Source organism: Sylvia atricapilla, chromosome 6 (genome assembly GCF_009819655.1).
Source record: "Sylvia atricapilla isolate bSylAtr1 chromosome 6, bSylAtr1.pri, whole genome shotgun sequence".
In the NCBI taxonomy this organism is placed as follows: Eukaryota; Metazoa; Chordata; class Aves; order Passeriformes; family Sylviidae; genus Sylvia; species Sylvia atricapilla.
In genome coordinates, this window is record NC_089145.1 from 47,091,864 (window position 1) to 47,102,063 (window position 10,200).

Genomic DNA, 10,200 nt, shown 5'->3' on the forward strand with positions numbered 1-10,200 from the left:
CTGAGGTAGCAAGGAGTGCTTGGGAAACCAAAACATATAGAACTAGCTTCTACCAAGTGCAAGCACAGGGAAGTGATCTCAGAGGAGAGCTGGGAGTGTGTTGTGGCAGCTGGAGGTCTATGGAGGCAGCTGAGGAACGGCCAATGACAATTTCCCTGCTCCTCTCTATTCCTTCATTTCCACAGGGATAAACCTGAGGCAAAGGTTTAAGCTAGGAAGAAAGAAAAGTGCTTTGTCCAAAAAGAAAAAGACAGTAGCTTTACCCTTGCCATCAGGAGAAAAGCTGTATCTTAGGGCATTGGACATCTGTTGATTTTATGGAGTTTTTCTTATCCCCTTACCCATGAGAAAAGATCTCTGACTTTCCCAGAGGAGTAAATTGTTAAAGCTGTTCCCTGAAGATTTGATTTGCTCATGCAAGGTGAAAGCAGCCCATGGCTCTCCTGTGTAATTGAGCCTAGGACATGAAGGAGAGAGGAAATCTTCCTGCAGTAGTGCTACTTCTACCTATTTATTACTTATTGCTGTTACATGTGAGTTTAACTCATGAAAATCTTTGGCTTTTCCTTATTTATACAACCATATCCCACTGGAGCCCCCTGTGACAGCTGCCCTCTGGACATGTGGTGGGTAGCAAAGGGGAGGGATCTGCTCTGCCCAGGCTGGGATACCACTGAAGCAAAGGCATAAGGATGTCTCTGGCCAAGGCTGTGAACCCCCTTATCTCACCTAGATAATATAGCTCAATCCAGTGCTGTAAAATATAGCATGAGACAAAACTGGGCAGATTAAGCAGTACCAGCTTTCTGTCAGAGGCACAAAAAGTTTTTGAGAATGGCCCTGCTCTCAGGAGTAAAACTGAAATAACCCTATTTAGCACAGTAGAGTCTCTCAAGGAATGAAATTGTTTAAGCAGAATGAAAATCCTCTCTGTCACTTGTTTCTGGCATTTTCCCAGCACGGCTTCTGAGCACAGGATGCTCACTGCTGGCCTTCTCTCCTTGTCCTCTCTCTCTGCCATCTCATGAATGTTTTTAATGTTGGTGTTTGTTTAGCCTTTGAAACATGAAATTTTTCTTATATATTTTTTTTCTTTTGAAGTGTTTGGAAATTAAATTTCATGGTATTGTGCCTTTAAAGAAAGGCATGATGATTTTTTTTTTCCATTCTTCATGGCTACCTCATAACATGGGTTTGACCTTTTCTGTGCAAAATAGTTGCTAACATTTTGCTTTTTCTAGCCTTTTGAAAGCCTACAATAACCCTTCTGCATTCTTGCATATTTTCAAAGAGTAAAAATGCATTGGAAAATGTATTTCTTCTGTCCTGTATTACAGCAGGAGAGGCAAGGAGCAATTCTGTCATTTACTTCAGTATCCCTATACTTACATCTTGGGGTGTGAGTTGTGGGTGCTGCATCACAGTGATGTTCACAGTGCTCACAGAGATGTTCATACTCTTCATAGTAACTTCAGCTGGTCCATCCCCACCATGTGTGAGAAGAATGATGTGCTTTCACCTTATCTCTTTGCATTTACAGTGTATCACAGGTAATAACTTCACTTTTCCTGGAATGAGCCAACAAGCCTTTGGCAACTCAAGTGCTGCATGGAAAGATCCCTACTCTCACTCTACATGAAAGCTCTTCAGGAGTTTCATGACTGTAGGGCCCAGAGAATAAAAATTGGAAATGGCAAAACTAAAATAAATTTCTTTTGTCTATATTCACAAGAGAAATGATCAATTTAGTAGCAGAAAGCTTCCTGACTTGTCATATACATTAAGGTGTTACTTGTGCATCTGCACTTTTCAGCAGGTACTTCTTATATTTCTAGATAAAAAAGGAAAACTTTCCCATGTTTAAGAGTGGGGTTCAGAGTTTCCACTTCAGAAAAAATGTGTACAATGCAGCATGCACTGTGGACAATTCAGTAGAGACTGGACACTCTCACAGAGCTAAGTTTGAGGTATAGCTGAAACACCATAAAGAAGGAAAAGTGAACTTGAATTAAAAGCTCATCAATATATTTAATTGAAACCTTTGAAGAGCATTTTGCTTTTGACCCCATCTTCCATAAATGGAACTGAACAGGCAGAAAGCATTCCACAGTTCCCAGACCATAGTTCAGTGTGGAGGAAGGCCACACTCTACAGTGAGCGTCTGTTTGAGGAAAGGTCTGATTGGTCCTTAAGACTTAGCCTGATTTAGCAGCAGCTTTTCTGATGCAGATGAACACATCAGCGGTATCCTGGAGGGGAATGACACATAAGGTGTTTGAAAATCTTGGATGGTCCTTTCAGACATGCTGCAGTTTCCTGGGATACTGCAATATCCCTATTGCAGTGACACCGGAGGCCCTTCCTGAACAGGAAAATATTTGTCTAATTGTAGGCTTAGTCTGGCCAAATGGAAATTTTCCATTCTTTGTAACTTTTGTCTTCATTGCTGGTCAGGATCTCTCCTCCACAGATATATGGGGAGACAGAGAGCCTGTCGACAGGCTGGTACAGATTCTAAAAAATTCTGCAAAAATCCCAAAGGCCCTACCCAAGGTAATTCTCTGTGTGGGGAATCAAGAGTATTCAAAGCTGAACACTACTATCCTGATGGTCCTTTTCCTCTGTTTTAGTTTGGGAGTCTGTGGATCTCTCCTGTGAGATATGAATCACTGATCCCCTTAGGCTTCTGTTCCCCTCCCAGCTGTGGAGGAACCCAGCACTAAAGAAGGATCTGTCCCTGCAGAGCTTCTTGTGGAGTAAGTTGCCAGCTAGCTGCAGTGTGTGCTCCCCCATGGCTTGAAATATTGTTGGAGGAAGAACCTGTGGAGGATTGCTTGTCATCTGATTAAATTATTTTTCAACGACATAAGCAATAAATATTTAAAATCTGGTTGTAGGTGATGTAATAACTCTGTAAATACACACTTCTGAATAGAGAAGTAAGAGGGAATCTTTTAAGAGAAAACAAATACATCTCTGGCATAAAGTGTCCTCCTCCCCATTCTGTAAGGAAGAATATGTTGAGGCAATTTTTCTGCTATAAAGGAAGGTGAAAATTAAAGGCAGAAAAGTACTGCTGCATATTTATTGCTACCTCCTGGTGATCCTCTGTTCTTTTCCATTTGTCAGATCGAAGTATTAGATCAAAGCCCGGAAAAGAAAGGCAAAGAGTGAGAGAGGGAACTGAGAGAAAGGAATAGCTTCACTCTTTCTCCTGCTGCATTCTCTCCCCCTGCCTGTCCCCACCCTGGTTTTTTTTTTTTCCTGACAGAGAAGCTGTGAACAGTAATAGAGACAGGAAGCAGTATGGGAGCTCCTGTGACATTTTTGTCTTCTCTACAGCACCACATGAACTTCCACTATTCCAAGTAATTTGATTTTACAGGAGTACTTGCAGTTATTTTTAATGAACTGAACATGAGTATTGGCATGAGCCTGCAGATGCTGAGCCCATGTCAGCACTAGTGGAAAAGGGCAGCTATGGCCAGAGGTGAGAAACATCCATGGGTGTGACTCGGAAGTGAGTACATGATCCTTGTCCTTGGACATTGACCACAGACTTTGTGTAGTGTAGAAATAAATCCAGGCCTGCTTTGATGTCCTTTGTTATGATTAAATCAGATTTTATTTTCCCCTTTAGAATAGTTTTGGAAGGAAAAAAAAACTACTCTGGCACCGACTGAAGGGAGATGTAGGGTCTCAGCTGATTTAAGCTGAGAAGCAGAGTTACAGTAGTGGGGAAGTAGCTGGTTCTGCACATTGCCCTCTCTAGCTTCCCTGTTTTTCCTTTTTTCAAAAGAGCTTCCTGTATTTTTAGAGGTGATTTTTTATGAAGTGCTTTTGCAATTGAGAAGTAACTTGTGATTTGACTCATGTGGTTTGTTTCTCCTCTGTGAGGCATAGTTAGTAAAGTTTTTTGAATGTATAAATGATTAGCTAAATGTAATGATGTGTGAAGAATCTTACACCCCTGCTGTTTCTAAAATCCATTTAATGAACAAATTCCTTAGTGGTCATCTCAGAATAAACCATTATCAAACAACTCTTACCTACTAAGAGAAATTTCTTTTTCAAAAAGCCTAGCTCAGGCATAGTAGAATATTTATTACATGGATGCCAGTATTCTTCTGCCTGAGGGATGGACTGCAATTACAGTGTGGTAAATATTTCATTAGAACAAAGCAAAACTGCATGGGAAGTAGCCTTCCCTTTATTTAAAACATTTATTAAAATACAATGTTAGAATCTACATGGGAATAATTCTTTCTACCTAATCTACCAACTAAGCTACAATTTTAGGCGAGATATTTTGTTATTACAAAACCTTGCATATTAGAGCAATCTATCTTCTCCTCTGAGAAAAATGGACATCTTAGCCTTGATTAAACTTAGTGTACACCAATGCTCCTCAGACCATTCTGGCTTCTTCAAGGAAGGAAGAAAGAGCCGGTGCAGAGATTTCAGTGCCCTTACAAAACACTTTCTCTTCAAAATGACAATGTAAATGTAGTTTAAGTACAAGACCAAAACACAAATGAATGTTGAATTCTGTGCACAAGAGTGGAATAGTCACTCCATAGTGCATAATGATGCATGTGCAGTTTTGGAGATGCATATTTAGTTCTACTCTAAATACTTCCTGAGTTCAAGTTGTTTTTAATTTGTCCACTTCTCTGGACATTGAAAAAAGAGACAAAGACAGTTCTTGAGGGCTCATCCAACTGCAGCAATTTTCTTAGTGAGTAGAAAAGTCATCTAAGAGCACATATGAGGAATGAAGTCTTACTGAGCAGTTACCTGGCTATAATTCCTTTTCACTGGAGATCATCTTCCTGCTAGAGCATCAGATTATTCAGCTTTGTCCTGGGCAACCCAATGTGTTATTGTATCCCATATCTACCTGTGCCCAAAAATATTATGGTCTTCCTAAGTCCCAGCAGCTGGACACAGAACCACAGAGGTCAGTGTGACAGGTCCTTTTGAGGTCAGGGTCTCTCAGGCAGAATTCTCTTGCCCTTTTTATTTCTTGCTTGAGGGGAAGCTGGGACAGAGCAAGGCAGAAGCCTTCTTTTGTTCTTTCTGAGCTCCTTGCCTGCTTGCAAGAAACTGCATTTTGCAGTGCTAAATTGTTTCAAGGAAAATTTCCCAGTACCTCTCTACAGCTGTGGTGTGCGGCCAGGGCTGTCGGGGCTGGGAGGTGCTGGGTTTGGTTCTTAGGGAGATCACTGGTGGCAACACACCGATGGAAAGCTCAGCAGCTGCAGTGCTGACACAAACCAGGTCCAGCCAGCTGAGGAGGAGGCAGAGAAATTGATTCTGCAGGCTTGCTGAGTTCTCTGGCTCTGGAGTTTCCCAGGTGCCAGAGCCTTTCAGCAGCCTCTGTCAATGAAGCTGCTGCCACTGGGAGGGCGGCATTGCCTGTGAGTGCAGAAACTGTGTATCCACTTATTATTTGCTGCTATTTTTCTTCTTGTTGTTTCTTCTTTTTGGTAAACAGCTACTTTTTCACTTATATCTACTTGCATTTGTCTCTCTTTATAAACACAAAGGGAGGAGTTAAAACTAAAAAGGAAGGTAATTCATTTTGGAGTGTCTGCCCACTTAAATTATCTTAAACCAAGATGATGTTTAGGCAATACCCAACTTTATCTGCTGGAGGTCTATGACAAGGCCCCAAGTCTACAGCCTGGTCCTACAGTGATAACAGCCTTCTTGCTTCTTCAAAAGCTAAGAAATGAAAAGAAAAATATCACCTCACTGGGCCAGACACAGGCAGCCTCAAACCTCAACTCAAGCTTTGTTCTTGATCTTTTCTCTAGTCTCTCAAAAATTTACAAAACTACTTGACTATGCTGCAGAATATGCAAAATCCTTTCTCATGGATCAGCGTTTCACTCATAGCATGACTTTCCATCTGTCCCAGCTGCTGCCTCTGCTGCTGTCCAGTGACAGGGAGCTCCAGCTTGTCTCTGGGCAAAACGCACTTTTTCTGGTTGTGGGAGTTGGTTTAAAGTTGTTGTGAGCTGTAAAAAATCAGGGTGACTTTACTAGAGAAGAGTCAACCAGGATTTCTGGCTCACATTAGCTAGTCCAGAGAATTTTATTGTCTTATTGGCATGTTTTGTCCTAACACCCTGAGCTCCATAGTGACTTCTTCAACTACACTGGATAGCTGACACACTGCAAAAGTTAATGGACAGTGAAAATTGTCTCTAGAGAGCCCTTACCATGCTTGATGTTAGAAGCATCCAGGTGCTGAAAAGCTGTGTCCCCTTGTTTAAAGCCAAGGCTGTTTCTCACCCTGAGAAAGGGATCTTGCAGTAAATCTGCTCCGGGGCATAAAACCACCATTCATTGCCTATGGCGTGAGCTAGCTCCCAAAATGCAGCATCAGCTCCAGAGACCAAAATGAGTTTAGGTTCAATGCTGCTTTCTTTTGGGTGGTCTCCAGACTCTGAGGATGCAACTGCAAAGCATTCTAGCAAGACTCATGAGAATATGCAAATGGATCACAAGGAGTCTCCAAAGCTGCACTCCCAGGGCTGGCCTGCCATGCACTGCAGTACAGAAGTCCTGAGCAAACAGAAGCTTAAGCCAGCATATTTTCAGAGGAATGGGCAACTGAGCTACAGGAGCCCACGGGCACACTGCTGACTCTTCCAAGCTTGATGGGCTGGCTGCAAGAAGAGGCCATATTCTGCTTCCCAGTGCCTCCTCCTCCAGGGCTGGCAAATACGGGGTTATTTCAGAGCCCTTTGGAATATCTCTGAGCTACCTAAACTTAGACACTTTAAGTTTTTTTCCTTTTTTTTCCTCCCCACCCCCCACACTTTTTTTTTTTTTCCTTTTTTCCCCTTTTAATTCCTCCTGTCAGAGATTGAAATTAGTCGCTCAGAGACAAAGAGTCTGAATATACAGAGCTGGCCATTAGGATGCTAGGCAGTGCCTGAGCATTGGAGGTTGACGATTTCATGTGATAAAAGCAGCTGAAGTAACACTAAAATGGGTTTAGGGTGCCTAATTTCTTTGGAAACCTAATCCTTGCACTCTCCCTTTGTAGGTCACAGGATTAATGCAGCATCCACACAGACATGTTACTCTTCAGAAAGGTAGTGAAGCACTTTGTGCCTGTCTTTATATTTAACATTAATACATGAAGCACTCCACATGCAAATAATTATACTAGGATTTCTGTACATTCCTGTACCAGAAGAAAAATTGTCCAGCTCTATCTTCATAATGCTATTTTCCTTCACTAAGCAGTCAGAGCAATGAAATCTCACAATATTCAAAACCAAAAATGTTAAAGTACAAATAAGTAATCTTCAACAATGCTCAGCAAAAGAACTGAAGGGAATTTATAGTATTAAGTTAGCAAAACTGATAGTAATTGAAAAAAAAGTATGGGTACTTTCTGCCTCCTGTGAGGTTTATGAGGATGTAACAAAATGAAGGTGAGTGTTAGGAGTTGCACTCCTCCCAGAGTGTGTTCTTGGTGGAAGTATCGGCATACCTCCAGCAACATTCCTTCTGCTTTTTTTCTCATATAGATAAATAGACTGATATGCTTTGTGTCTTGGTGTGATGCCCTTCACTCAAAAGAAAAGACCACCATTTACTGTCTCAATCTGAAGTTGTGAGTTAATTTTCAATGGTAAGTGTGATGGTGTTTTAACGAGATTTGTTGGCAAGTTATACTTGATTAGTTACTGCATAGAGGACAGGGTCAGACAAAACCATCAGGAAGAGCCTCCCACTGAACCATGAGGTTCAGAATAGACTGTCCTGCTTTCTGAACCCTTTCTCAGAGAGCAGTCTAGGCACAGCTGGGTCCACTTCTAGTCCCAGACTTGGTCGACAGTCTATGGCTAAAGGATTAGATGTGCACAGTAAATCCTTTAGACCACTTAGCTAAGAAGTCAAAGTTTATCATGCTGTTAACCACTTAGTGAGGGTCTGTGGTGGGAAGGGATGTCTCAGCCTGGAGGAGTAACCTTGAGAGGTGTCCCTGCTCCAGGAGAGATCCTGGCGTGCAGCCCGCGGCCGTACAGGAGAGCTCCACGGGCCCTGGGCTGGCAGCTATTTATAGAGAAGGATGAGTGACTTATGGTCATATTTGCATCCCAGCAAGACGTCTGGGTCACCAGTCCAGACAGACCCTGGCTACCATGCTGCCATCCACCCCCAAAGTCCAGAATAAGGTGGGGGCAGCCATCACATCCTTTATGAGTGGTTATTGCTTAAAAGGGATGGGGGAAAGCACACCTCACAGGATGTTAAGAATCCCAAAGATCCACAACACTAGTAATTTGCAGTTATATTTAATACTTTAAGTAGTTATTGAAGGCTTGAATATGTTGCTATCAAGTGACAAGGTACTTCTAAGTCCTATAAGCTGAAATCTTTTCTGCAAAACAAAGAATGGGAACAGCTGTCTTCTGGAAAGCTACATTGTTTTCTTTTTTTGATCATGAATTCTACATCTCTATGCTTGTCTGGATTTTTGTTAGAACAATTTTTACATCCAAACTCATATGTAGGTCATCTGTCATCCAATTATTGGAGGTTATTCAAAGGTTATGTTTGAAGTACTCACTGGAGATATAAAGCAAGTGTTTCATTCATTGATAGTGATTGCTGAACAAAGGCTTGGAAATCCTAAAGGAACGTTCAGAACAGATTTGAACTTCTATACCATTGGAAGAATGTTGTGAAGTCAGTGTGACCTTGACAGAAACAGCAGGTAGCTGTGCTCACATCTTCTGAAGTATGAGGGACACATTTGCATAATTGACTGAAGGTGCTTTTCTTGTGACTGACAAGTTGACAGCTATTAATTATCTTAATATTTGCTTGGGGTTCTAAGCCTGCACCAAGTGATTAAAGATACTTTTAGAAATTAGTGGTTTTGTTTGCACTCCTTCCTCTAATTGTTTGCTAAATAATTTACCATCATTGTGTTTCAAATCTCTGAGTACTGCAAATAGTACTTAAATAGTATGGTTTAATGCAGAGGGAAGTAAATACAAATGTGTAAAGAATGTGTGGAAGAAGGGAGGAAAGGTAGATCTTCATGGGAATATGAGAGTCTTCCTCACCTAAATCTGACATGATCATTTAGATGTGGCTGGCACCAAAGTGCTGCAATGTTTCAGGCAGACATGCAGGGTCTGTTTTTATTTTGTGGATGTTAAGTGGACTGTTAGGAACTTGAAGACTGTAGCGAATTTTCCAACAGTTTGCATTTCTCAGTGTCAAGTAGCACACCAAATTAGGTCCCTTGAGAAACCAAACTCTCTTCCCCTCCCTGCCTGAAACCTCTTTTGCTGCACCCATTTGTTCCCAGCATCCCTCACCTGAAACTCACTGGGCAACTTTCTATGTAGTCCTCTGTTTTCTTAAAGGTCATCATGATACCTGTGGTGTTCAGGCTGTTCTATAAGTATGGTAGACATCCTTTCAGTATAAATTTCACCTCATCATTCCCTACTAAATGAATGGCAAAAGTTTGTAACCATGTCATGCATTGCTGCTGTATTTTCTATTGAGATGAAATAAAACAAATGATCCAGTAATGGTTTTAAGAATAAATTGAAATTCTGGGAAAGAAGTAATGAAAAGCTCTGTCTTTTGTAATTTCTGATCTGAATTCAGAGTGACCTGAATTTGTGAGCAACAGGGAAGTTCTGAGTCTTTTCCTTTCTGAATCTCATTATCTTGCTTAGATCACTGAAAATTCCATGACTTAGCAATCACCATGCAGTCCAGAAGTCAATTAATGAATACCAGAAGGCATTGGTCAGTCTTGGATGCTGTTGTCATTGCTATGCCTCATCAACAACAGAAACTTTTAGTATTAGGAACGAATTCTGGCCAGCTCAGACAAGGTGTCAGTCCTGGGGCAACTACTTACCTTGTGTGTGAGCCAGGATAAGCTTACATAAAACTGATAAAATTGATTGTGCTGATATGTGGTAAAACAATGGCTGAAAATACAGATTTCTGCAAAATACTGACCAGCTTCCCTCCTTCTGTGTGACAATGCAGACCTTCTAATCATTCATATCCTTACATTATCCCGCTGCTATGGTCAGATAAGGTCAGCCCTAAACAGCAGCCTGACATCAGTGGATGCTGAATGGTTGTGATAGAACCCTTTTATTAGATTTAATTTAAGCAATGTCAGTAATTCCCCATTTC